Here is a 27,869-nt window from a genome sequence, read left to right as displayed (position 1 = left end):
TAACTCCTGATTTTAGTGTTACCAAGCAATTAAAATAAAATTCTTCCTTTCTTTCTGAACTACCTCTGATAGTTCTTAAAAGACAGAGGAAAAAAAGGCAAAACTTATATAGGGAGGCTTTTGAACTATTGTTTTATTTTCAATTATTACAGAAAGTACAGTCAAATAGAAAACACTGTAAAATTTATATTTGCAATAGTTCCCCACCCCATCTGTTTGGTAAAACTGGACTCTTTGTTAATCATATCCAGTTATTTCACTTGTAGAAACATCCAATTTAGAAACATTTGACTTTATACTAAAGAAATAAAATACAATGGAAGAGAAAAAAATGCTTTAATATACTCATAGCCTTTTATTGCTTCAGTGAGCAGGTGAGGAAGAGAAGCAATTCTTTATTTCCAAATTATAAAGTACAATCAAATTTGAAGCTGTGAAAATATTGAACTTTTGCTGTAAAAAAATAAATGATTTGAAGCCCTGGTGATCACACAGAGAATCCAGACAATTTGACAGCTATGAATTTATCTCACTTGTGAATGAATAACCTTTGTAACTCACTTGGGACTTAAATATTCCAAACACATTTCCCTGGAAACACTTCAAAAGGCATAGTTCATTTCTGTCTTTACCAAACAGCCCCTTTGGTTACCTTTAGTTTGCTGGCTTTGTGGTTTGAGTAAGGACTTGAAAGTTTGAAAATTAACATAGTTAAAGGTTGCCAGTGGGTTTTGTTCCTATAATAATAAAACAAGATTAACTCTTTGATTATTTTATGGTTTAAACAGCTTCTTTTTTAACCTCTGAAATAAGAGAACTACACTGATATTATTTACAAAATTTCCGTTCTGTTCCTGAGCTAAAGTTCAATATATTTGTATTTAAAAGAGGACACATTTCCCCTAACGTACATGTAGCAGACCAGAATTACAAGATTTAGTTGAATTCTACACAGTTCTTAGACACTTGCTGAAAACAAATTATTTTTTAAAGATAGATCCAGGACTTTAGGTAAAGTGTAATAATAGTTTTAGAGAGTTTCTTGCACTATTATTTAAGGATCAAAACTACAAATGCACTTCCAGCATGGTGCTAAATTCGGAACCTTGAGTATCAAACAGTCCTACTTCGAGGTTCTTAGAACTGATTAATTTTTTTCTTGCCCCATTCCACATAGCAGGCACAGGCTGAATATTGTTGATGCAGTAACATTCCTGTCAAATGACATGTCAAACCTGTTCCTGTCATATTGTAAGACTTAAAAATAGTGCATGAAAGTATAATTAAGACATTAGTATTCAATTAAAAACATGTCTATTTGGTAATCCCAGTTACTCAGGGGGCTGAGGTAGGAGGACTGCTAGAGCCCAGAGTTCTAGACTAGTTTGGGCAACATAGTAACACCCCATCTCAAACATATATATGTGTTTATTTGGGGTAGTCTTGAAATATTTTTCATGTTTAAGACCATAGACTGCACTACTTTACTGTTACTGCCTGGGAAGAGTTCATGGAAAAAGATGAACTTCAGCTTCCATGAGAGAAGAGATTGGTCCATTGCAGATGTGATGATGTTTCCAGAAATTGACATAGAAAGATTATGGTCAAAATAAAATTTTAAGCTTTAACTTTTAACAGCTGATATTTAACCCACATTTACTTATTTTTGCCCTCGTTAAAAGAAGCTATTCATTTTCATAAAATTTGTTTTATAAGCCCTTTTATTTCAAAAGAGATGTGTTTTTTGTTCCTTTGGTAAAGAAAATGGCTCAGGGTAAGCATGGCTTTTCTCCTTTTTGCATCTCATTTTAAAGGATCTTTCCTGGAAATCTGGCAAACTCTTGGACCACTTCTACCACATTTTCTTCCCCTTCCTGGCAAGGGTCTCTGTCTTCTGTTACTCCATGCTCACTGGTAAGAGAATTTCTACCATCATCTTTACTTACTGACAACTAAATCAACGTTTGCAACTCCTGCCCTAGCTTCACTCCTGTAATTCCAATGACACACTTAGATGCATAAATATGTTTGAAACTGTACCCCTTCTCCCTGGTTATCTACTCTTGAAGTCAGCTTCTCTCGTTGGCTGCTCTCTTTTGGTTCATGACTCCTTGAGATAGTAGGATGAATTTTTCTTTGCCAGGGATAATTTTGTTGCAAGACACAGATACCAGTTTAAACTAGGTTAAGCAAAAGGAGAAATGTGAGGAAGGATATAGAGTATTGGTATGAACTACAGGCAGGAAGAGCTGCTGGATCTCACTAGGGAGCAGGAAACTGGTCGAGTAAGCCAGACAAAGGCAGATACTCCCTCCTCTGTAGTTTTAAGTGGTGTCTTGTCATTGCTTTTCTCTGCGTATCTGCCAGTTTCTTCTCCTCCGCCTCCTCCTCGTCCTCCTTTCTTCCCTCCTTTCCTCTTCCTCTTACACCCTCTTTAGTCTATTATATTTACATAGCCTCTTCATAGAGTCCCACAAATGTCTCTCTAAGCCCCGAGTCTTCCAGGAACTGCAGCTGACACTCTTCCAGATTTCAATTCCAGATTTCTGGGTTTGCATGGTCCAGAATGGGCCCCATGAAGTCTTCATCACCCAGCCCAGTTCAATCCATGCTTGATCAAAGGAGGAATGGATGATTCAGTATAAGTATGAGGAACTATAAAGAGCCATGTTCCATAGCTGAGCAGGAGGACACGAGCCTAGCAGCACCTTTAAATTGTCTACTAGGTAGTCGAAAGAACATTTTGTACCATCCTCCAAGGGGATAATGTTTACTATCAGAGGTTCCATTTCTTTATTTCCAGGATGAACATGTTTTGCAAATTAATTTTAGTTTGCTACACAAATGTAAGACGCTGTCTTAGTCATTCCGGTTCAAAGTTTGATGTCATGGGTGTTCTTTGCCTCCTAGATCTTACCAGTCACCATTGTTTGTCAATTATTTCTTCACAATGTCTATTGAAGGATCTCATCACCTTTAGAGAGCTGTGCTCGTGCCCCTTAAAGTGAATTTGGAGGTTTTATACCCCTCGTGGCAAGTTCCTGCTAGGACCAGCAGCTGCAGCCACTTAGTCCCCAAGTCAGCCCCAAGTTGGGGTCCTCAGGCAATTGCTGTGCTGATGGGATGTGCCAGGTTATTGGGCAGGCACTTGATAGGAGGTTTGCCAAATGCCCAGAACCTAACGAATGCAGTAATCTTGTCCCCTCCCCATTCTACAGACCAAGAAATGGGTGCCCGATGCTGTACCTGGGTCCCCTAGATTCAGATCATGAAGGTGGAAGAGATCTTGGCTAGCAAGTGCCATTGGCTACCCACCAAACAGTTCCATAACTCCAAGATTAAGTTCCCACTGTCCTACTGGGTCCCATATCGCCAGCACAAGCTACACTCCACCACAAGAGATCCAACACCTTGTAGGTGCAGGGCCCTCCTCACCCTGGGTCTGCCCGAATAAACTCCTCAAGAATGCCAAAAACAAAATCCACCATCACACAAATGTTTCCTGATTCCATTTCTTTCCCTGATCCTCCCTTCTACTGGTACCAACATTCTTGCTGAGCTTCTTATCATCTTTCCCATTTCTCCTATTATAGAAGCTTTTTAATTTTAATTATTCATCCTACTTGTAGTCTCTTTTTTTGCCAATTCATCATTCATATTGCTGACAAGTTGGTCATAAAGCACTCCTTCAATCTTGTCATTCTCCTACTTGAAGACTTCAGTGACTCCCCACAGCCTACCAGAAGTCCAAATGGCTTATTCTGACAGTATAAGACCTTGACCATCACTGCAACCTTTGCAGACAGCTCTAACTATTCACTTCCCTGGCTTTGTACTCCAGCTAAACTCTGCCCTAACCTGCCTTGAACTTTTCTAATTTTATGCTTTTGCTTAAACCAATTTTGCTGGCCTGAAATGCACTCCTTTCTCTCTGCCTCCATAAATCCCATCCATCATTCAAGTCGCAGTGCAAGTCCTTTCTTCTTTGTGAAGCCTTCCAAATTCAGTCCAGCCCAAGTGATGCTGTGTGCTCTTAATTATAACTCTGAATTAGTATTTTTTGCCTGTCCCATTCATTTAACAAGTCCTCTACTTCCGAGAATATAATTCTGTTATGCTGTGCAACTTAAAAACCTTTCAATGGTTTTGTTTCTTCAATTAGATTATATATTTCATGTGGCAGAGACATTTCTTCTATCTTCCTCATGACACCAATTACCATACCTTACACAGAGCAAGAGCTCCTAAAATGCTAAACATTAAGACAGAAATATCTTCAGAGAGTTTTCCACAATGCTGAATATATATATCAACCTGCTAAAACTTGGTTGATTTTTTATTTTAATTTGTTCTTCTCATACTATTTGTATTTTAATTCATTCTTCTCTAAAATAAATAAAATTTATTTTAATTTTTTTCATTTCAAATAAAGCAAAAAAAGTTAATTTATAGACTTTAAAAATAGGAATTGTTTTATGTTAACATGGAAGTTAAACTTTTCAGGTTGCAGTACAACTTAGTTGTGGTTACAATTGTAGTTTCAGTTTTCAGGTTGCAGTGTGAAGGGTTGAAGTGTGAGATTGTTGACTGACTCCTAGTATCTTATTATCTGAGTAATAGAATGGGAGGAGAACAGAATTGATTTCCAGGCACAGAAAAATGTCCTGTGACTTACAGGGCTAGGCAAAAGGGAAGGAGTATGTCAAATGTTAAAATGCAGTGGACTGTTGCCAAAAGAAATGCAAAACAGCATTAAGAATGCTTGGTTGACCTGAAGAGTGAACTGCTGGTTCTACAAGTTTCTAATGGCTTAGGACAAGGTTTTTGTCATGGGGAGAAGCTAGTCTTTAACTTCTCCCTCATCACAAATTTCCACTCAGCTTTCTGGGAACTTTTTTCTATTTTTTTTTTCGCTATGGGAATGCATCTTTGATATATTTGGAGTAAATGGAATAATATTTATTTGGAAAAAAGAAGCTTAGCATTTAATTTGCTAGTTTACTCAGTAAATTGAAGACTTGATGCACTAAATACCAACAATACAATGCAATTATACATATAATTTCTTGTATCTCATGGGGAGAAGAGTATAAAGCAAAATGTAACTATAACCATAAGACCATAAGAAATCAGATTTAGGAACTGAGATATTTCCGGTATAATTAGAGGTAGATGGGGTTATTTTGATTTTATCCGTGCCTACCTTTCTTGAAATTACACATGTGGATATATGATCTCTTTGAAAAAAACACCAAAAGCAATGGCCACAAAAGCCAAAATTGACAAATGGGATCTAATTAAACTAAAGAGCTTCTGCACAGCAAAAGAAACCACCATCAGAGTGAACAGGCAACCTACAAAATGGGAGAAAATTTTTGCAACCTACTCATCTGACAAAGGGCTAATATCCAGAATCTACAATGAACTCAAACAAATTTACAAGAAAAAAACAAACAACCCCATCAAAAAGTGGGCGAAGGATATGAACAGACATTTCTCAAAAGAAGACATTTATGCAGCCAAAAGACACGTGAAAAAATGCTCATCATCACTGGCCATCAGAGAAATGCAAATCAAAACCACAATGACATACCGTCTCACACCAGTTAGAATGGCAATCATTAAAAAGTCAGGAAACAACAGGTGCTGGAGAGGATGTGGAGAAATAGGAACACTTTTACACTGTTGGTGGGACTGTAAACTAGTTCAATCATTGTGGAAGTCAGTGTGGCGATTCCTCAAGGATCTAGAACTAGAAATACCATTTGACCCAGCCATCCCATTACTGGGTATATACCCAAAGGACTATAAATCATGTTGCTATAAAGTCACATGCACACGTATGTTTATTGCGGCTCTATTCACAATAGCAAAGACTTGGAACCAACCCAAATGTCCAACAATGATAGACTGGATTAAGAAAATGTGGCACATATACACCATGGAATACTATGCAGCCATTAAAAAGGATGAGTTCATGTCCTTTGTAGGGACATGGATGAAATTGGAAATCATCATTCTCAGTAAACTATCACAAGGACAAAACATCAACCGCATGTTCTCACTCATGGATGGGAATTGAACAATGAGAACACCTGGACACAGGAAGGGGAACATCACACTCTGGGGACTGTTGTGGGGTGGGGGGAGGGGGGAGGGATAGCATTAGGAGATATACCTAATGCTAAATGGCAAGTTAATGGGTGCAGCACACCAGCATGGCACATGTATACATATGTAACTAACCTGCACATTGTGCACATGTACCCTAAAACTTAAAGTATAATAATAATAAAAAAAAAGAAAAAAAAAAAAGAAAGAATCTTCTGATGTTAAAATCATATTTGTTCTATCAATTAGAATTTTTCCTTTCCTCTTTGAATGTGTCATTTCATTGAGATAATTGTTCTAATGCCTCTTTGGTTTTCTAAGCTTTAATTGTATTTGATACCTCCTTAATGTAACTTACATTTCCACAAATTTGTATCTTTTTAAAGCCATGCAGTTCTGAAAATATTAATCCTAGTCATTCATTCATTCTACATTCCAATGAGTGTTTGCTATGTGGCAGGCACTGTGTTGGGACCAACGATAGAGTACGAACATAGAATCACAGAACTCTAACATCAGAAGCAATTGTTTTTAGTGTTGATATCCTTCTCTTCACAATGACAGAAGCAAAATTGAAGAGTTTAAGTTTCCAAGGGTCTTAAGCAGTGGGCTTATTCCTCCTAGACCTTCTTGAACCTAAGAATGCTTTTTAAGTCCTTTTGTTAGTCTTTGACAGCCATCTGTCTGGACTTTACCTTCTTTTTTGAATATGTTTCTTTAAAATTGGAGCTTATCAGAAAGCTCTCTCCTCATCCATAGTGATTTCTTTACATAATAACCTTTCAAATTTTTATACAGCTATGTCATTAATACAATTGCTATCAAAGCTTAGAATATAACAGAAAAAAATGCGCATGGTATATAATGTCATGCAATATGAAGGTGCCATCAGATAGAAAGGAAGTAGAACTAACAAATACCAAACAAACAAATATGTAGCATTTACATCTTTTTACAACTGGGAAAAGAACCAGGGAGATGGGGGTGGGGATAGGGCATGGTGGTTAGGATTTGACTCCAGGTTTTTCTGAATACAAACACAGTGCTATTTCCACTGGGCACCATATCTCCAAGGTAGCTGCATTTGGACAATTTACCTGTCAGGATCACTTGTGTCCTGTTTCCTATTTTTGAAGCCACAAAATTGTGACCTTGACACCCATGGGTCCCTTATAATTCTTTTGTTAGGAGACCAAATATGATAGCAGATGTTCAAAAATGCCTAGAAGATTGTTTGGACATAAAACTGGGCCTGATATGTGGTGGTAAAAATGTAACAGGTGCATCTGAAAAAGAAAACAAAGAAGAGAAGAAAAAGAAAAGCATTCTTCATTTAAGAGAAAAAAAAACCCAAACCTACTTTAGGCCTAAGGAGAATGATTGGTTTAGCATACATTCATTTAACTAATCACAGAAAATATAAATATGTTTTTACAGCATAAAGGTTGAGTCGACTTGGCATGGAAATTTTAGAAAAAATATACAGCATTTGCTGTACTACCTTTAATTAATTACTATTATTTTACACTTGGAAGATGGACATTTTTAATAAAAAGTTGATGAAAGAGAGAACATTTGGCATCATTACAAGATTTGAAGAAGCAGGTTCCTATTCTTTCTGCCAAAAAGTATTTAGGACCGATTCCAGCTCATTCTTTCAGCCAAACACCTATATTTTAAGTTTATCAATATTTTCAATGTTTCAGAGCAAGTATGAAATTACCACCTTGATAACCTGGTACACTTAACTGAAAAATTTTTATAATCCTGAAACAGAATCTGTGACAGAGTGTAATTTTTTTTTCTGTGATTTCCCTATCTCCTCCTTCACAGTTTGGATGGGAGAGAACATCCTGATAATGTTCAGAGCTGTTGTAGAGAGTTCTTTGGTTCACAATGGAATGAGAAAGACACTAAAAGTGATAGACATAAAACTGAAACCATGATCTGATCCTGTATCATTCTTCGTCTCTAATAATCCGTATGTATAATTTCAAGAGCTTTGGTGCATTTATGGGTGTTTATGGACTTTACAATGAAAAAAGGCAAGAATATTCAAGCCTCCTTCTATAGCAATATACCTAAAGTTATTAAGCTGCAATAAATGCATTAAGAAAAGTATTTAGTAAAATACCTACAGCACATAATAAATTTTAAAATATGTCATAATGCTGCAATTTGTAAAGCTGAAGATCTTCTTGGTTTTCAACTTCCGACTATTTGGGTGCATCTTCCTCTCGTATAAAGCTCAAGGGTATACAAGTTTCAGCGACCACAAAACAACTTGGTGAGTGTTAAGCGTATCCAATTGGCTTTTTAAAAAGATGACGTAGAAAGCTTAGAAGATCAGTCCTCTTTCACTCCACCAGACATTGTGCCAGTTGTTCCTTGGGTGATCATTCTAATTGTATAAGAATATCTTTTATTTTTAAGCCTAGTCCACTTCTGCTTTAAGTACTATGAAAAAAATTTCTTATTTTTTGGTGATGTTGGTTAACTTTTAATTACTCTTCCTTTCTATGGTTGATCTCAGAATTATTTCATTGTTTGTAACACATCACTAAGTCATAACTGTTATCTACAGGCTGCATCTGCCAGAAGATAACCAATATTGTTAGTCTACATTGCCAGAAGTTTAAATTCCTTATCCTCAAGCAAAATTTCATAAGGGGACCCTCAGTATTTTTCTAAAAATCATCCATTTTTGAAGAGGTAAATAAGTAGCTCTTCAGATATCTTTTTAATGTAAGTGAATTCTTCTGTACTTTTTAGTAACAACTTCAATGGAATATAGGGAAATACTGTACAATTTACTTCTATAAGTGTACAATTCAAATTTTTTAGTGTGTTCACTGAGTTATACTATTACCACCACTATCTAATTTCAGACCATTTTCAACATCCCAAAGAGAAACCCTGTACCCATTAGCAGTTACTCTCCATTCTTTCTTCTCCCACGTCCTGGCAACCACAAACGTACTCTGTTTCTTTGGATTTACCTACTAAGGATATTTCTTACAAATGGAGTCATCAAATATGTGGCTTGTTGTATATGACTGTTTTTAAAAAAATTTAACATAATGTTTGTAAGATTCATCCATGTTGTAGCATTTATCAATATTTTATTCCTGGCAGGGCTTACGGGTGGCTCCTGCCTGTAATCTCAGCACTTTGAGAAGCTGAGGCAGGCAGATCACTTGAGCCCAGGAGTTCAAGACCAGCCTAGGCAACGTGCAAAACTCTGTCTCTGTAAAAAATACAAAAAATTAGCTGAGCATGGTGGTGCACGTCTGTGGTCCCAGCTACTAGGGAGGCTGAGGTGGGAGGATCGCCTGAGCCTGGGAGGTTGAGGCTTCAGTTAGCCATGATTACTCCGCTACACTCCAGCCTAGGCAACAGAGTGAGGCCCTGTCTCACCAAATTTTTTTCATTCTTTTTCATGGCTGCACACTATTTCATGACATGCATATACTGCACTTTATTTTTCCATTCATCTGTTGATGGACATTGGAGTTCTTTCCACTTTTTGGCTAATGTAATTAATGATGCTATGAACATTTGTGTACAAGTTTTTTTATGTAGACATACGTTTTTAATTCTTTTGGGTATACACCTAAGAGTATTAATAGAATCTCTGGTCATATGCAAATTCTGTGTTTAATTTTTTGAGGACCTGCCAAACTGTTTTCCAAAATGGCTGCATTTTATAATCTCACTAGCTTTGTGTGAGGGTTCCAATTTCTCCACATCTTCACCCAGACTTGTTCTTTTCTATTGCTACATATTTGTATTTGTGGGGAAGCAGCTCCACATTACATTTATTAAATATTTAGTAAAGAATCTCTGCTTTTGTCCATCTCTGTTTCCATGATTATTGTCCATTCCAACCTCATCTCGTCTTTGAACAACTGCAGCAACTCTTAAATGCTTCCTTCGTGATATCCTTATGTATATAATAGTCACAGAGATCCTTTAAAAATGTATGTGGCAAACACAAACGTTATTTCCGAAAGCACATGTGCTAGAATTTTTTCTGTGAATACTTCTGTATCTGCAATAAAACATCAGTAAAATCTAAGTATTTTTCAGGCTCTTTGAATTTAGATTTATATTTCTTTTAAATATATCTCTGAGTTTTGATTTGCTTTAACATTGGTGAGGGAAGTTGTGGTTCATTTGGGTTTTATCTGCAAAATATTTAGATTAAAGCGGCAGTAAAAGTCAAGCATTTATAAAATGATACTAATAGCTAACTTTTATTGAGTACCTACTACATACTGAGCAGTTATCTAAGTACTTTCTGTATGTTTAACTCATTTATTCCTCATAAAAATTCTGGTGAGGTATTATTAAACTTATTTCACACTACAGGGAAATAGAGGGACAGAGAAGTTAAGTAACTAACCCAATGTCACACAGCCGGTAAGTAGTAGAGTCAAGATTCTAACCAAAAAATCTGATTACAGAGCCCACATCGGTAGCCACCAAACTATCCTGCCATTTTGTCTTACTTATTGTCTGAAATATACAGGACTTAAAATAGTAGGTGACGACCAATATTTTTTTTTACTTTGACTTGATGTCTGTTGAAGAAATCTAGCATCTGAGACTACTGGGAAAAAAAAGAAAAACTTTAAAAAATTAAAAAATTAAAAGTTAATCATTTTCTGGTTTTCAATAGGGTAGTTTAAAATATTCACGCTTTTATTAATTTTGAATAATATCACCATGTCCAATTACAAGGTTGTATATTTTAAACATCCATGTTTCTATAATACCACCTAGAGGTTTACAGAATTACTTCTGCCATACTTAAAAACAACAGCTTGAGCAAAAAAGTACTGGACAACTTAAAGGATAACTTCTAAAAGACATTCTTAGAAAAATAACATTTTCTGAAATGTACACAATAGTCAATGTCACGATATTGCCTGCCAGTTCACGTGCTACTCTTTCCTCCACGTACGTCTTTTAAACCATCTAACAGAGCGTTGTGTGTTTCTGAACATTTACATTCAATTTGTTAAATGTCACCGGGGAAAAATAAAACAGAGAGGACATCAGCTAATAATGTACTTTTACATTCCGTCATCCTATGCATGGTTCCATGTCTCACCATGCTGACCTAATTTGCCATGACAGGAACATGGCCCTGATTTCAGAACATTCCAACTGTGGCAATCACTAAACCTTATTGGGAATTTTTGCCCCCTTAGCAAATTGAACCAGATTGCTTTTCTCAGGACCATTTGAGATGGGTATCTGTGAGCAAGGCGGGTAGGCTATGATGAAGAGTTGAGTAATGGAGCTTTTATATTACAAATATACTGAAGCTTTATGTAAATGTGTATCATTACAGGGTGACTGATTTTTGCTGTGAAGGTAGATTTGGGGAGAAAAAATTTAAAAAGCATATTTTATTAATACTTCCTAATGTGTGGCCTTGGGCAAACCTCTTTCCTGAGTTTCCTCAAGTCTAAAATGAGGATGATAATGATAAAATCTATATTTCAGAGTTTACCAGACAATTAGATGAGGATGTACTCTAAGTAAGGATTTAGAAAAATATCCAGCTTCAAACAATATAAATTCTGATTGTTATAATTTTTACTTTAACATTTTTGAAATAAAAATTATTCTATGTTTACAAGAATAATTTATCCTTAAATTATTTGGCTGGCTGATCAACTGTAATATACAGATTGTATTATATTTCTGTAACAACTTATGGTGCACCAGTACTTGATCATAGGCATATAATTCGTATGCATGTCTCAGGCCTCAGCAGCCCACAGATAAAAGTGTTGTTTCATCAAGATTAATAGTGGGCTTTTAACAGTGCCTGGCCCCCAACTGTTTGCCCAGGATGTCAGTTTCCATGCTTTTACATTTCTTCTAGTAGCTTCACGTGTTAGCATAAGTTTTGTTCACCATCTCCTATGTTAACTTCTTCATCAAGAGTCCTCACTAGTCCCTACTCTAGAAGGCCTTGGAAGACTGATGTACTGTCCACATGTGTGCCACCTGGAGCCCTCAAAGACGTGGCGGCATTGATGTGGACAAGAATGTCTGCCCCCGCAACCCCCAAATGCTCAGTTATCCTTTGTTTCTTGGGTCCCTGAAGGGGCCCCACCTGAGCCCGGAATCTCACACTTGGTTTATTGTCTCCCTGGACCTCTCACATAGGAGAGTATCTTGCAGATACTGAACTGGAACTTTAAAAATTCCCCTCTTTGAGTCATATTACCGTCAGGATTTGAACATTTTACCTTCAAATATAAACCGAGAGAGGGAGAACCCTGATGCTGCCCAGAACAGAAGAATTTAGTCAGCATTCATTTTTTTGAGCTCTTTAGTGAGGCTGTGGCTTTGTAGGGAGGTCTCTAAATAATGCTTTTTTAAAAAAAATATGTTAAGTAGTGGGCCTGGAGACTGGGACAGAAGTTCTCAAATTTTTGGTCTCAAGATGCTTTTTAACTCTTAAAAAATTATGGAAGACCTTAAAAAGCTTTTGATTTATGTGGGTTATTGATATTTACTTAATAGAACTTTAAACTGAGAAGTTATAAAATAATTAAATATACAGTCATGTGTCACTTAATGATGGGGCTACATTCTGAGAAATGGGTCATTCGGTGATTTCATCATTGTGGGAATATCACAAAGGGACTTACTCAAACCTAGATGGTCTAGCCTATTACATATCTAGGTTATATGGTCTATCCATTGCTCCTTGGCTACAAACTTGTACAACATGTTACTCTACTGAATACTGTAGGCAATCATAACACAATGGTAATTAATTGTGTATCTAAATACATCTAAACATAGAGCAGATACAGTAAAAATATGGTAGGAAAGATTTTTAAAAAGGGCACATTTGTGTAGGACACTTAGCAGGAATGGAGCTTTTGGGACTGGAAGTTGCTCTGGGAGTCAGTGGGTGAGTGGTGAGTGAATGTGAAGGCTTAGAACATTACTTTCCACTACTGTAGACATTATAAACACTGTACACTTAGGCTACACTAAATTTACTTTAAAACTTTTCTTTCTTCAACAATAAAATGACCTTAGCTCACTGTAAATGTTTTACTTTGTACATTTTTAAATTATTTTAAAACTTTTTAACTTTTTTGTAACAACACTTAAAACACATTGTACAGATGTAAGAATATATTTTCCTTATAACCTTATTCTATAAGCTTTCTTCTACTTTTACAATGGTTTGTTTTTCTTTGTAAACTTTTTTTTGTTGTTGTTAAAAACAAAGACACAACCACACACATTAGCTTAGGCCTGCACAGGGTGAGGATCATCAGTATCACTGTCTTCCACTTCCACATCTTGTCCCACTAGACGGTCTTCAGGGGCAATAACATACATGGACCTGTCACCTCCCGTAACAAGGCCTTCTTCTGGAATACCTACTGAAGGACCTGCCTGAGGGGCTGTTTCACAGCTTTTCTTTTTCTTTTTGTAAGTAGAAAGAGTATACTCTGAAATAATAACAAAAGTACAGCATAGTAAATACATAAACTGGTAACCTAGTCATTTGTGATCACTGTTAGTATTCCATACTGTACATAATTGTATATGTTGTACTCTCATACAACTGGCAGCGCAGTAGGTTTTTTTGCACCAGCTTCACCATAAACACCTGAGTGATGCATTGTGCTGTAATGTGATGGCTACAATTTCACTAGGCAATAGGAAATTTTTCGGCTTTATTATAATCTTATATGACTACTGTTGTATGTACTGTCCATCATTGACTAAAATGTTATGTAGTGCTTGACTGTAAATTGACTTTAAAATATCAATGATATCAATAAAAATCAATAATAAACTCATTACGTTACGATAAATATTTTTCTTTTAAAGAACTATATTTTCCGAAACCAGAAAAAAATTAAAAGAGTGGCACTGCTTAATATTTTGCAAATGTCTGGCTTAACAGAAAGCACCTGGATTCTCATGTCTTCGGTGTTCAGTGTTTTAAGATATCACACATCATGTAGCTTCTGGAAAATGGCACTGTATGAGTGTAAAAGAATGAGAGTGAAAAGGAAAGTAACATTTTAGTATATGAGAATGGTTTTGATCATGCAGACCTCCTGAAAAAGGCTTACAGGCCCCATGTTGAGAACTTCTGTACTGCAGCTTGAGTAACTTATTCCTTGGGGAGATCTCAGGCTACTATTTAGAGAACAGCTGTCCTTGCCAGTCTTGGTGATTGTGGAAAGAATAAGCGGAGAGCAAGGTAGAAGAGGCAGTGTATGAATACATCCTAATCTCCTTCTGGACCCAAATCCAGCCTTTGTGACTGGGGGAGTTATATTTATCCAGAGGTGTTCCTGGATGATACCTTAGAGGAAAGGTATAACGTGCATGGATGAGGAATGTTTGAGTTTGGCTTTCTTGAGCTGTTCCTTTTACCCAAATGGAGTGGGTAGGACATTGAAGAGGGATGGATAATGAAATCTGAATGGGAATCTCACCAGAGGAAATCATAGTAGTGGAGACGAGTGGCCCTGTGGCTGAGGGCTGTGGGGCAGACCTCTTGGGACTAGAACCAAGGGGGAACCACAGCCGCTTCTCAGGGCTTCTTGGCATCCACAGGTGCTGATGAGCTGCGGCGTAATTAGCAGGGACAACTCCAGTCTCTGACTGAATGGTGAGAGAACTGAGCATACGTGCTAGTGGGGCCAGCTACCAGGCATCTGAGATGTACTGCTGGAGGATAAGTGAAAAGACCTGGATGTGGATTCTTCCTTTCTCCCCCCATTAGAAGCCCCTTAGGCTCTACTTTTGCTTACCCTCAGTTGCCATCTTGGAGTAAAGCAGGGTGTGGTAGAAGAAATCAGAATGGTTGGGTATTTATGTTAAAAAAGGCTAAGTTACCTTTAAAAATTCAAGTTGACGGATTGACAGAAATTAATGGATTATTGCTGTGGTTTGAATGTGTCTCCTAAATTTGATGTGTTGGAAATGCAATCTCCCAATTTATACATTGATGGTATTTGGAGGTGAGGCTTTTGGAAGGTAATTATAATTAGATAAGGTTAATGGGTGGGACCCCTATAATGGGGCTGGTAGCTTTATAAGAAGAGGAAGAGAGACCTAAACAGCACACTGTTACCCTCACCATGTGAAGCCCTTTGCCAAGTTATGATGCAGCAAGAAGGCCCTCACCAGATGCCAGCACCATGCTCATTGACTTACCAGTCCCTAAAACTGTAAGCTAACTGAAACACTGCTATTTATAAATTACTCAGTCTGTGGTATTCTATTATAGCAACACAAATGGACTGTGACAATTTTATACCTAATGTAGCCTTTTTCTCCTCCTTCTGCTACCTAACATGTTGGAACCTTATGAGTGAGATCAGATAGTTACAGAAAATATAAAGATACTGTATTAGTCCATTTTCACATTGCTATAAAGAAATACCCGAGACTGGGTAATTTATAAAGGAAAGAGGTTTAATTGACTCACACTTCAGCATGGCTAAAGAGGCCTCAGGAAACTTACAATTATGGCACAAGGCAAAGGCGAAACAAGCACCTTCTTCACAAGGTGGCAGGAAAAAAGAGAGAGAGTGAAGAAGGAAGAGTCCCTTATAAAGTCATCAGATCTCATGAGAAATCACTCACTGACTATCATGAGAAGATCATGGAGGAAACTGCCCCCATGATCCAATCACCTCCCACCAAGCCCCTCCCTTGACATGTGAGAATGACAAGTTAGTTACTTCCACGATACAATGGGGTACAGGTATTGGATAAATTCTCTAATTTCAAATGGGAGAAATTGGCCAAAACAAAGGGGACACAGGCCCTATGCAAGTCTGAAATCCAATGGGCCAGTCATTAAATCAAAAACTCCAAACTAATCTCCTTTGGCTCTATGTCTCACACCCAGGGCACACTGATGCAAGAGGTGGGTTCCCAAGACCTTGGGCAGCTCTGCCCCTGTGGCTTTGCAGGGTACAGCACCCCCCAGCTGCTTTCATGGGCTGGTGTTGAGTGACTGTGACTTTCCAGGTACACGTGCAGGCTGTTGGTGGATCTACTATACTGGGGTCTGGAGGACAGTGGCCCTCTTCTCACAGCTCCACTAGGCAGTGCCCCAGTGCAGACTCTGTGTGGGGTCTCCAACCCTACATTTCCCTTCCATACTGACCTAGCAGAGACTTTTTTCATGATGGCTCAACCCCTGCAGCAGACTTCTGCCCGGACATCCATGTGTTTCCATACATCCTCTGAAACCTAGGCCAAGGTTCCCAAAGCTCAACTCTTGTCTTCTGTGCACCCTCAGGCCCAACACCACATGGAAGCCACCAAGACTTGGGGCTTGCAGCCTCTGAAGCAATGGCTTGAGATGTATGTTGGTTCCTTTTAGCCACAGCTGAAGCTGAAGCAGCTGGGATGCAGGGTGCCGTATCCCAGGGTGCACAGAGAATTAGGGCCCTGGGCCCAGCCCACAAAACAATTTTTCCCTCTTAGGCTTCTGGGCCTGTGACGGGAGGGGCTGCCACAAAGTTCTCTGACATGCCCTGGAGACATTTTCCCCATTGTCTTGGTGATTAACATTCGATGTTACTTATGCAAATTTCTGCAGCTGGCTTCAGTTTCTCCCAAGAAAATGGGGGTTTTTCTTTTCTACTACGTGGTCAGACTGCAAAATTTCCAAACTTTTATGCTCTATCACCTCTTGAGTGCTTTGCTACTTAGGAATTTCTTCTGCCAGATACCCTAAATCAGCTCTCTGAAGTTCAAAGTTCCACACTTCTCTAAGGCAGGGGCAAAATGCCATCAGTCTCTTTGCTAAAGTAGGGCAAGAGTCACCTTTGCTCCAGTTCTCAAGAAGTTCCTCATCTCCATCTGAGACCATCTCAACCTGGACTTCATTGTCCACATCACTATCAGCATTTTGGTCAAAACCATTCAACAAGTCTCTAGGAAGTTTCAAACTTTCCCACATTTCCTGTCCTCTTCCGAGCCCTCCAAACTGTTCCAACCTCTCCTCATTACCCAGTTCCAAAGTCACTTCCACGTTTTCAGGTTATCTTTATAGCAGTACCCCACTCTTCAAGATACCAATTTCTTGTATTAGTCTGTTTTCACACTGCTATAAAGAATATGTGAAACTGGATAATTTATAAAGAAAAGAGGTTTAATCGACTCACAGTTCCACATGGTGGGGGAGGCCTCAGAAAAACTATAATAATGGTGGAATGCAAAGGAAAACCAAGTACCTTCTTCACAAGGTGGCAGGAAAAAGAGAATGAGAGTGAATGGGGAAGAGCCCATCAGTGGGTTCTCGAATCTCATGAAATCTCACTGTTATGAGAACAGCATGGGGAAAACTGCCCCCATAGTTCAATCACCTCTCATCAGGTTCCTCCCTTGACACATGGGGATTACAATTTGAGATGAGATTTCGGTGGGGACACAGCCAAATCATATCAGATGCTCGATTTCTCTTCATGTTTGAGTGAAGTGTGCTTAAATTAGTAACTGCACGATAGCTCACAGTAAGTCCAAGAAGCCTGAAAGAAAGCCATTGTGCCATTCTTTATTACCTTACCTCTCCTTGTGTCTCAATTCTCAAAACTTCTCACTTTCTTCTAACCCCTAACAGTATCCTCATGCATACTACCTTTTGTATATGGAGCCAACAAGGTTACTGGTCTGCCAATTCCCCATCAATTTTTTTGAGTCTGTAATAACTAGATCATTTTGCTGTATCTCTCTTTGTGTGTATATGTGTGTGTGTGCATGCTTATGCATATATAATTTTAGAAGTATCTATGTTTAGGAGTATGTATGTTATATATGCTTATGCATATATAATTTTAGGTGTATGTAAGTTCTACTCAAAATCTTTGAAATTATCTACATTTTAACACTCTAGGGTCAGAGTTTTCATAGATGAAATAAGGAGTTTGAGTTTTTTCCTGTCATTCTTTCTTCACAAATTTTTGATTTACAGTACTGGGCCTAATCCATATTACTAATATGATGTACTGGATTTCTGCTGTGAGTCCTTTTAGATCTATTCTTCATTCTATTTCCTGATCCCTACTCTCTGCTGCTGGTAGGACTTATTTGGAATAGAACAGTAAGCTTCCTTGCTCACTGGTTCCCTCACCCACTGATTTTCACCAATGGGGTAAACCAGATGGGCATCAGAGGGAGGGTTAAAAGCGACGTTGGCTGCCTACCTGCAGAGTTGCCAAGAAGTGACTACATATTTTAAAGTTATGGCTCTGCCAGGTGGCCCTGTCCTCGCAGCCTCTCTTGTCTCTTGTTTCCTTTGACTGCTCTACCTCCTTTAGGCCTGGGGACAGTAATGGCCTTCTACTCTTACTAGCTCTAGATACTGTACTCTCTCTGTTGCTTCCCTACATGTCATCCATAGCTTTGTAAATAGTTTATTGAATATTCCTCTCATTATGCAGTGAGCCACCAGTTCTCAGTAGGAGCATGACTGATATACATGGGCGTCTTTAGTTTATCAAACCCAGTTTTCTCAGCAGTAATATAAGTCCCTGTCATCTTATTTATATTGCTGCATCTAGAACTCAGCATCTGAAATTACTTATAGATTAAGTATACTATTCAATTCTTGAATATAGAGCTTGTATACTTCTTAAAACTAGGGAAGGGGGAAATCACCAGACCTTATTTCAGGGGCTTGTGTTTGCCCAATTTTTTCCCTTCCTCCCTTCCTTCCTCCTTTATTCCTTCCTCTCCTTTCTCCCTTTTTTTTTTTTTCCTTCCTTCTCGAACATGTATCTCAATCTGGGAAACTACATCCCAATAATCTTGTGTGGGTTGGCAATAGTAAAAGACCTTTGAAATAATTAATGTCATAGAATACTTTTTCTTTTCTTTTGAACCAAGATAGAGCTTTTAAGACAGTTCTTTCTTATCTTGGATGATAGCAATGCAGTGGCTACAATATTTCAAAGGTCAGGCCCAGTACATGATGGAAAGCTGATGGAAATAGCTCTTGAGTTAAATCTGGGTAAAACTAGTAGTGTAGAACGTAATTAATAAGAATAGGGTTTTGGCTAGGAACATCTTAAACTTACGGTCAGTTAAAGATAGTGAAATCTGCCCAGGAGAATTGTGAGTCTGAACTGGCTCACAGCAGAGAAACCATCAAATCAAGTTCATCATCCCTTAAATAAAGAGCAAGCATTAGACCTCAGGCTAATATTATAACTGAGACTGTGTAAAAGCTATCTTGAATATTACATGAATATGGCTGTCAAGATAACTGTGTATTCAATAGCACATCAAGGATTTTCTTATTGACAGGATAAAACACTGGGACGAAATCAGCAGCTGGTGTGATGATGTTGTTTTACATGTGCTTGGGATGATTCTGCCAAATGTATTCTACTTTGCATTTTACTTCATAGAGGAATTCTTGTTTCTCTTAAGGAGCACAGTAAAAATGAATAAAATAAAGAATCTTGATGTATACACTCTCAGTGTAGAAATATTGGATATTTAAAATATAGATCTCATCTGCGGAAACCATTTCACTTCAAATAATTTAGACAGTCGCCAAATTCTTTGAGGATTGCCTTACTGTTGTTATTGGAAAGCGTACCTTGGGATTCATTTTACATCTCCAATATCAGTTCAATGCATTTGCTTTCATAAAATTTTGGTCTGTGCTTGCCACTGAATTTGAGAGAGGTCTCCAAATCACTGAATCAGAGGCTTCCCCTTCCCTCAGAGTCCCCTCATTTTCCAATGATAAAAATTCTACCAATTGTTCAAACCAAACATAAATGACAACTTCTCAAGAAGCTTTACCAGATCCCCCAGGTCCTAATTACCCCTTTCCATTTTTTAGCATAAGATCTTACATGTACCTTTACTGAACCCTTATTTCCTTCTACTTTATAGTATGCAAATATTAAAGAGCTTCTGCACAGCAGAAGAAACTATTAATGGAGTAAACAGACAACCTACAGAATGGGAGAAAACTTTTGCAAACTATGCATCTGACAAAGGTCTAACATCTAGCATCTCTAAGAAACTTAAACAAATTTACAAGAAAAAAACAAACCCATTAAAACATGGGCAAAGGACATGAACAGACATTTTTCAAAAGACCTGCATGCAGCCAAAAATCATGAAGAAAAGCTCAATGTCACTGATTGATAGAGAAATGCAGATCAAAACCAAAGTGAGGCACCATCTCACACCAATCAGAATGACTATTATTAAAAAGTCAAAAAATAACAGATGCTGGTGAGGCTGTGGAGAAAAAAGGAACACTTTTACACTGTTGGTGGGAACGTATATTAGTTCAACCATTGTGGAAAATAGTGTGGTGATTCCTCAAATGTAAGCTTCTTTAATGTAAGTTACTTATTTACTTTTTAAAAAATCTAGTAATATCTTTCTGGTGCTTAATCAGGATTGCTGAATAAATACATTAGATTTAGTAGGCAACTCTTTTAAAAAAAAAAAAAAAAACACACTCAAGTACTGTGCTCAATGATAAGAAAATGTTCTAAGCTAGTTACAGATAGACCTTAAGTGCTTAGCAAGACACAAATAGAATACATAAAAAGAAAGATGCTTTTCCCCAATCTGACTTTAAAAGAAAAAGCACTTTGGAGTATATATAAAAGGAATTTCCCTTTCTAATTGGAAAAAACTCAATGAAGTTATGAGGAATTTTGAAGTTGATAGACTGTTCATGCAAAGGAAGATTCATTTGAATTACCTTATTTTCAACAGGTTGAGGGAACTTGAAATTTGTTAATGATAATACAGGTGAGAACATTCTAACTAGCAACAGTTTCCTTGTTTGAAACCACTCTTTGGTGCAGGGTTTTCATGCACAGCATGCAAATGCATGTCATGTTCATAAATCCAATCACAAATGATGGTTTTACGACCAAACTGTATTTCTTCCAAACAAAGTGGCAGTAATATTTTTAAAAATCTGCAAGCCCTTTGAGAGTCTTCAAAAAGAATTTCATCATCTTTTCTCATTGAAGTGAAGATATTTATAACTGAGAGGATGCTGTATTGCCACTATGGGGAAGAATTGCATTCCTCACCTAAAATATAGCCACCAATAGTGTACATGTTTTGCATTTAGCATTCAAAATATATGGGGAACAAGATCTAAGTAGATGCAGTAGGATCTAGAAATTAGCCTAAGTCAGCTCTGGAGACCAGATTTAGGGAGGACTGTAAATCATACCCTTGGAATGCAACATTACTATTCAGAATACTCTAAAATGTACTATGGATAAGAAACCTATTTCTTAGCCTATAAGTTGTTTGTTCTTTAGGTTGTGTCAGACCCTCTGTGATTTAATAAAGGTATGCTATTCAGGTTTGAAGGCCATTTTAGGATTTTTCTGTAAACACTGAGTTTCATAGATACAAAGTTCCCTGAGGGTCTATGGGTCTACAACTGTGTTTTCGTGACGATGAAACATAAAGACTGAGGGGTATTCTTTTCCAAGATGCTTTCCTCCCCCTAATTCCTGGTAGGGGATAAGCTTTTAAAAGGTTTTCTTTTTCTTTTTTTGTCCTATGAAAAGCCTTATTGTACATTCCCAGCATAACTTCTAGGGACATTTACACCATAATTCTGAAGAGCTCATAGTGATTTCAACACTTCAGCAAAGGGCACAGTGAAACAATATTTTGGAAGACATCTTCATCAATTTATTGACCAGTGTAACCTCTGTCTTCAACAGAGGCCTACGATTTAGATGAGCTCTGTTGCAAATGCAGCAGTGCTGTGTAGCCTCCTCTCTGGGCCTGCTAGAATTGTCAAATAATAATCAAGATTATGGGAGAGTGAGCTCTGATAATGGCCCTGAAATTTCCTTTAAGATGAAGCTTCCTCACATAGACTCTGTGCTCTGCATCCTGAATTCTGTAAGTGGTGCACAGGTGTAATGTTCACTCACGTGGCAGATGTTTGAATGTCTGAATCTACCTACTCATCTTCTGGAGCAGTGTTCTGTGTTTAACGGCCACACTGGCAAGAGCGTTCTGTCATTAATTTGTTCAAGAGGTGTTTTCTGAGCATCAGTTGTGGAGTAGGCATGCTCTCATGCTGGGGCTGCCATAGTGACCAAGTCCAAGTCTCCGTCCTCATGGGGTGTGTGTGCTTCTAGTGGAAGAGCAAAGCAATACACAGAGAAAGAAACAAATTCAGGAGAGTGGTAAGTGCTACAAAGAAAAGACATTGGTCGAGGTTTTGTGTTCCGGAGGTGGTCGTGGGAGTTGCCTCAGACTGTACATAACATCTCTACAGTGGTCATATATTTTATTTGAAACTACTTTTTAATTTGGGGCATGCAGGGAATACCGTCTCAATGCCGAAGGGGTCTCCTTGGCCTGTGATACACGTCTGCTTTGGTTTCTGTTGGGAAGTACCATTAGAACCCTCTATATAAACTCCGCATAGGTGGCAATTCCACAGCAGTATTCAGGATGGCAGCGATGCGGCAGGTAGCAGAGCTCTGCAGTCCAAACGTCAATATCCTGCTTAGACTGTTGATCACATTTGTGAAATGTAAATCTCTGAGCAGTGACTCCTGGGATTGGCTAGAAATACACTTTCAAGATCCTTAGTGAGAAATGTGCCTTTTAAGGATTCTTGAAAAGATCAGGGGAGAATCCCTTCTCTTATTCAATTAATTGATTCTTTTTATAAGGCAGTGAGTCAAAATGCTCAGAATTTTAGGTGGCAGAAATTATCCAAAGGGATTTTCAAAAATATCCCTTTTGTTTACTATGCAAAATTATGTTAAGTAGGAATTAAATAAAACTCACACTGTTTTCGCAGCTCTCTGTTGCTGAGGTGTCTTTCTCTTCCCACGCCCATCTCTCCATTTTAGGGCATTCAAGTGGCATAATTTGATGATTGTTTGTGGAGGGGCAGTCATCTGCAGCGTGCATGGAAGACAACCATAACATCCAATTATGATTAAAAGACGGTGTCCTGATTATTCAATAGAAATATTGTTGTCATATATCCAGACAGAAAACAAGACAGAGGAACTCTGTGGAACATCTCATACTTCCTTTTCTTTCCCTTGCTGCAACTTATTATACAGTTTCTTTTAAGATGAAATGATCAAGGCCCTGTTGTACCAAGCTTAACTATCATTATTGGTGGTAGTTCATCAAGCTCATCTTTTTCCACATGCAAACACGCAAGACCTTTGGCCTGTAAGGCAGAACTTTTCAGTGGTTTTAAGATTAAGACTCAGTGAGGGAGCTTCTTACAGCTCTGTTTGGGCTTCACAGATCTTCAGGGACAAAGTTGGCTGTTATTCTGAATCTTTATTCTTGCTTGTGAGTAGAACGTGTCAAAGAATATCAGTATTTGAATCCCCAAAAGTAGAATCACTGACATCAACTTTTCATCATATGCCCCCAAGTTTTAGAGTGGAGGCTAGAGTAAAGTGCTTATTGCTGTTCGTACTGGAGTCATATACAGTCTTGACTATTGACATGTATATTATTTTCTCTTGTACTGATTTATTTGTCTTCATTGGGGAAAATTATTCTGGCTAATTCCACTTTTACTCCATTTGCATCCTTGTAGGATCAGAGTAAAGTGAGAAGAAAACAGAAATTAAACCAATGGGACCTCCCTGTACAAAACACTGACTAGCATATTGCCATGAGATTTAGGTCTCATATTCTTTAAAGGTGTCCATTGTTTTGCTCTTGTACTTCTGTAGTTCAAATCACATTTCATTGAAAAACTATTCATATTACAACTGAGATACTTGAACATTATGATAACCTTTTTAAATCCAGGGAAATTTCCTGATGAGTAAATTGGGAAATAAAACAGACTCTTACAAAACAGTTATGCAGTATTTTTATTTTTTTCTTTTTGTTTTACCAGCAGAGGAATGCAAAAAGAAGCTGAATATTTCGATGGGGTCAATCTCAAAATGCTTCTGAAAGATGTCGGGTGGCCAGGTGTGGTGGTTCACGCCTGTAATCCCAGCACTTTGGGAGGCTGAGGTGGGCAGATCACGAGGTCAAGAGATCGAGATATCCTGGCCCACATGGTGAAACCCAGTTTCTACTGAAAATACAAAAATTAGCTGGGCGTGTTGGTGCACGCCTATTGTGCCAGCTACTCAGGAGGCTGAGGCAGGAGAATCGCTTGAACCCGGGAGGCGGAGGTTGCAATGAGCAAAGATCGTGCCACTGCACTCTAGCCTAGCAACAGAGTGAGACTCCCCATCTCAAAGAAAAAAGAGGTAGGGTAACAATACAGGTTATATAGTTTGGAAATCCATTTATCAACTATGAAATTTTAATATTTTTGCCTTTTGTAGAAACATTAACACTCCATGACACACAGTAGAGAGAAGCGGTAAACCTATCCTTACTGGGAACTAGGAAGGGGGATTTTACAAAATATTTCATCCAAGTAAATTGGTATAACATGAAATTGATATGAGATGTAAGTATGGCTATCTTGTATTTTTTTGAAGAATTATTTCATGTTATAAAAAAGAATACTTGTCACATTAATTTCAGTCATGTTCCAAGATTATCAAGTATAAATAATGAGATTGTTCATGTGGGCCAAACAATTTGTTCCTATCTACACTCTTAAGAGAAGAACTGCTCTGCAAGGCTTCAGTATTTTAATCTGAATTTTAGAAACTTATCCTATTAACTTCTATCGATAGAAGTACCTTTTTTGCTTTTCTTAGTGAAATTTTTGTTTATATAACTGGCCTTGGATATCTTGGCTGCCTGTTTAAAATGAAATTAAAAAAAAAGAAAGCAGTGTAATTTTTATGTGACTGTATTAGGCCTTAATTCAACTCTGCTTTATTTTAAACAACAGAACTATGAAAGTTAGTCAATACATATGATTGCATTATCCTGTGGGGGTTTCAGTAATGTAATAAAATTGAAATAAGTTTTATCTGAAAAAAGAAACATGGGAATTTATAAATTATAAAGCCTAACAGAAAATCCAAAAACAATTAGTGTTGTATAGTTTTTCAACAGGTAGATAATATAAATAAAGCATATATATATATTTTAAATGAGCCATACATATATAAAAATACGTACACAGGTATTCCACTTGAAGTAGCAGGGGTACCAAACATAAAGATTCACTCTGAGAAAAAAGGTGTGCAATTTTGAATCGAATGGTCTAAAGAATTCAGACTGAGAACCAACAGCATATTGAATCAGGATTATGGCCCAGATAGGGGCTGGGGAGGTAGGAACTAGAGCCAGAGACCTACATATAAGATGTCGGTGTCAGTAGGGAGGCAAAGTTATAAACTAGCAATTCATGCAGAAATTCAATGAAAAAAAAATGTCAGCCACGAGATCTCAAGTGGGTCAGGTATCATGAATAAGGGATCGTGGATCAAGGGTCCAGTGCAGGAGGTGTACTGTCAACAGAAAAGTTGCAAGAACTGCAAACAAAAAACACCACCAAAACCCCTCCTGTATACCCTATATCCAAGCTCACCAGTTTTAAACATTTTGCCACATTTGTTTTATCATTTTTCTCTGTGTGTGTTTGTGTGTATATATATATATATATAAAAAACATGTATGTATATAGTTTAGAAATACATACACACCACATGTACACATAGTTTAGAAATACATACACACCCCACATACATATACATATATATGTATTCACATATGTACATGTATATGAATATGTGTATACATATATATGTATATATGTATGTGGGGTGGTTGGGGTGTGTGCGTGTGTGCATGTGTGTTTCTAAACTACTTGAAAATAACTTGGAGACATCATACTACCTTCCCCCTAATTATTTCCTAAGAGTAAGAACAAGGACATTCACTTATATAGCCATAGCACTGTTATTAAGATCAGAACATTAGCACCGATTATAATACTATTTTCAAATATACCTACTTTATTCAATTTTCACCAATTGTCGTTCTTCAGGGCATGTTTTTCCTGTGCTCTAGGATTCAATTCAAAGTTATGCATTGCATTTAGTTTTCATATTTCTCTGTTCTTCCTCTCTCTTTTTCTGGCTATTTTATTTTAATTAGGGGGAGTAACTTTTTAATGGGGGGAGTAACTTGTAATTTTGATATAATTTGCAACTTCTAGAAAAACATAAAAATATGACGGACTTCTATATATCCTTTACTCAGATTTACCAATTGTTTATATATTTATATATGCACATGTGTACATGTGTGTATGTATATGCATGTGTGTGTATATACGTAAATATGCAGGATGGCGAGGTCAGATGAAATAAGCTACAACTATGTAAGGCAAAAATCAGAGGCACTTCATGATCTCTGAATGAATTAACATTTATTAAACTATGTTTTGCATATGGTTTTCAGTACTCTGCCTCTACTTTCATGAAATTCTGTGAATCAAGAAAGCAACTTTATAATGTTGATGGGAACCCAGAGCTCAGGCTCTATGGAAAAGCCACAGGGCAGTCTTATGATTCAGCCTCTGCCAACCCAAGGTTCTAAATTTTAGGCTGCAGCAAAGGTAACACAAAGAACATTAGGATGCTGGCACAAAGAAGTCTTTTTGCACTTTTTTTTTTGGTATATTAAAACTTCTCCAGAGTTAATAAATAAATTCATGAAGTCAGAGAGGACACAGAGTCTCCATGTAAAGTAGTTGGGCAAAGATTGAATACTTTTGGGTCTAGTCACAGCCTCAATTAAACTCCAGGAGCCTTAGTTGAAGCAGCCTTCTTGAAGGTCATTTTCTATTGCTGACAATAGATAGGAGTCTGTTGGAATACTGAAGATTCAGCAGATACTGTATTTGGTATGTGCTAATTTACTGGAACTATATGATCTGATCTCATCAAGAAACTTTTGGATTTGTCACCAGGCTGATTCAGATAAGCTAAATTCCCTTCAGCAAGACAAAAGAGGAAGTCATTTATGTAAGCAGAGATTCATTTTAGACTGACTCAGTTTTCTGAGATGGAGGCTGAGGACTTGAAAGACGCAGTTTCCACTGAATTCCACAAGCTGAAGCAGACACGAGTGAAAAAGTGACTGGCACGTAGTAGGAGCTGAAGTTATTCTTGTTAAAATTATACTCGGATGTTGCATCACCTTTAAGTCTGCTTCCGATTTTTTAAAGAGGCTAATCATATAAGGATGTGGTGGGATATTAATTGTTTCACTCACTGACTGCTTACCTGTTTTACATTTTCACAGTTTGTGAGGTTGAAGAGAAGAAGTGAAAGGAAATGAGGCCCTAGCCTACCAATTTTCTATTTATTACCAACCTGGATTTGTGATTTAGTGAGACTTGAGTATTAAACAGTTGTTTGACAATGTCTTGGGTTTAGAGGTGCATTGATTTTTGCAATCCCTGCTCTACCAATACCTTGAATAACAGATAATATGTTTTGTTTGTGGAACTCTGTCACTTTAATTCTCTTAAAATGTTTTGTAATCTGAGCCATTTTTGCTTTCTGGCATTTTTTTTTTCCAAGCATTTCTGTTTTTTAACCCCACTTTTTTTAGGCTCTTGTTATTTATCTTGTAGTTTTCATGAGGCCGTCTATTAAGATTTAAGTCAACCATTTCATGAAAGAAAAAAAAAAAACATGCAGGAAGAAAATACACGTCTACAGAGCCAGGATTGAATCTTCCACCTCTGATATCCCTAAAGCACCTGTAAGTTTTAAGTCCATACTTGTTTATGAATACAAATATAA

At 37.5% G+C, this 27,869-nt stretch overlaps 2 non-coding genes across 2 annotated transcripts; both read left to right on the top strand.

The window, feature by feature from the left end:
• The first annotated feature begins 2,917 nt into the window (after positions 1-2,917).
• Positions 2,918-3,027, top strand: LOC112128644 (small nucleolar RNA SNORA68). Its single transcript, XR_002911134.1, has one exon. It is a non-coding gene; the product is annotated as a small nucleolar RNA SNORA68 (small nucleolar RNA).
• Positions 3,028-10,653: 7,626 nt separating this feature from the next.
• Positions 10,654-10,720, top strand: LOC112128652 (small nucleolar RNA SNORD37). Its single transcript, XR_002911141.3, has one exon. It is a non-coding gene; the product is annotated as a small nucleolar RNA SNORD37 (small nucleolar RNA).
• Positions 10,721-27,869: the final 17,149 nt, after the last annotated feature.

Source organism: Pongo abelii, chromosome 14 (assembly GCF_028885655.2).
Source record: "Pongo abelii isolate AG06213 chromosome 14, NHGRI_mPonAbe1-v2.0_pri, whole genome shotgun sequence".
Taxonomy (NCBI): domain Eukaryota; kingdom Metazoa; phylum Chordata; class Mammalia; order Primates; family Hominidae; genus Pongo; species Pongo abelii.
The sequence above is the reverse complement of the archived record's forward strand: the minus strand, read 5'-3'. Positions and strand labels throughout refer to the sequence as shown.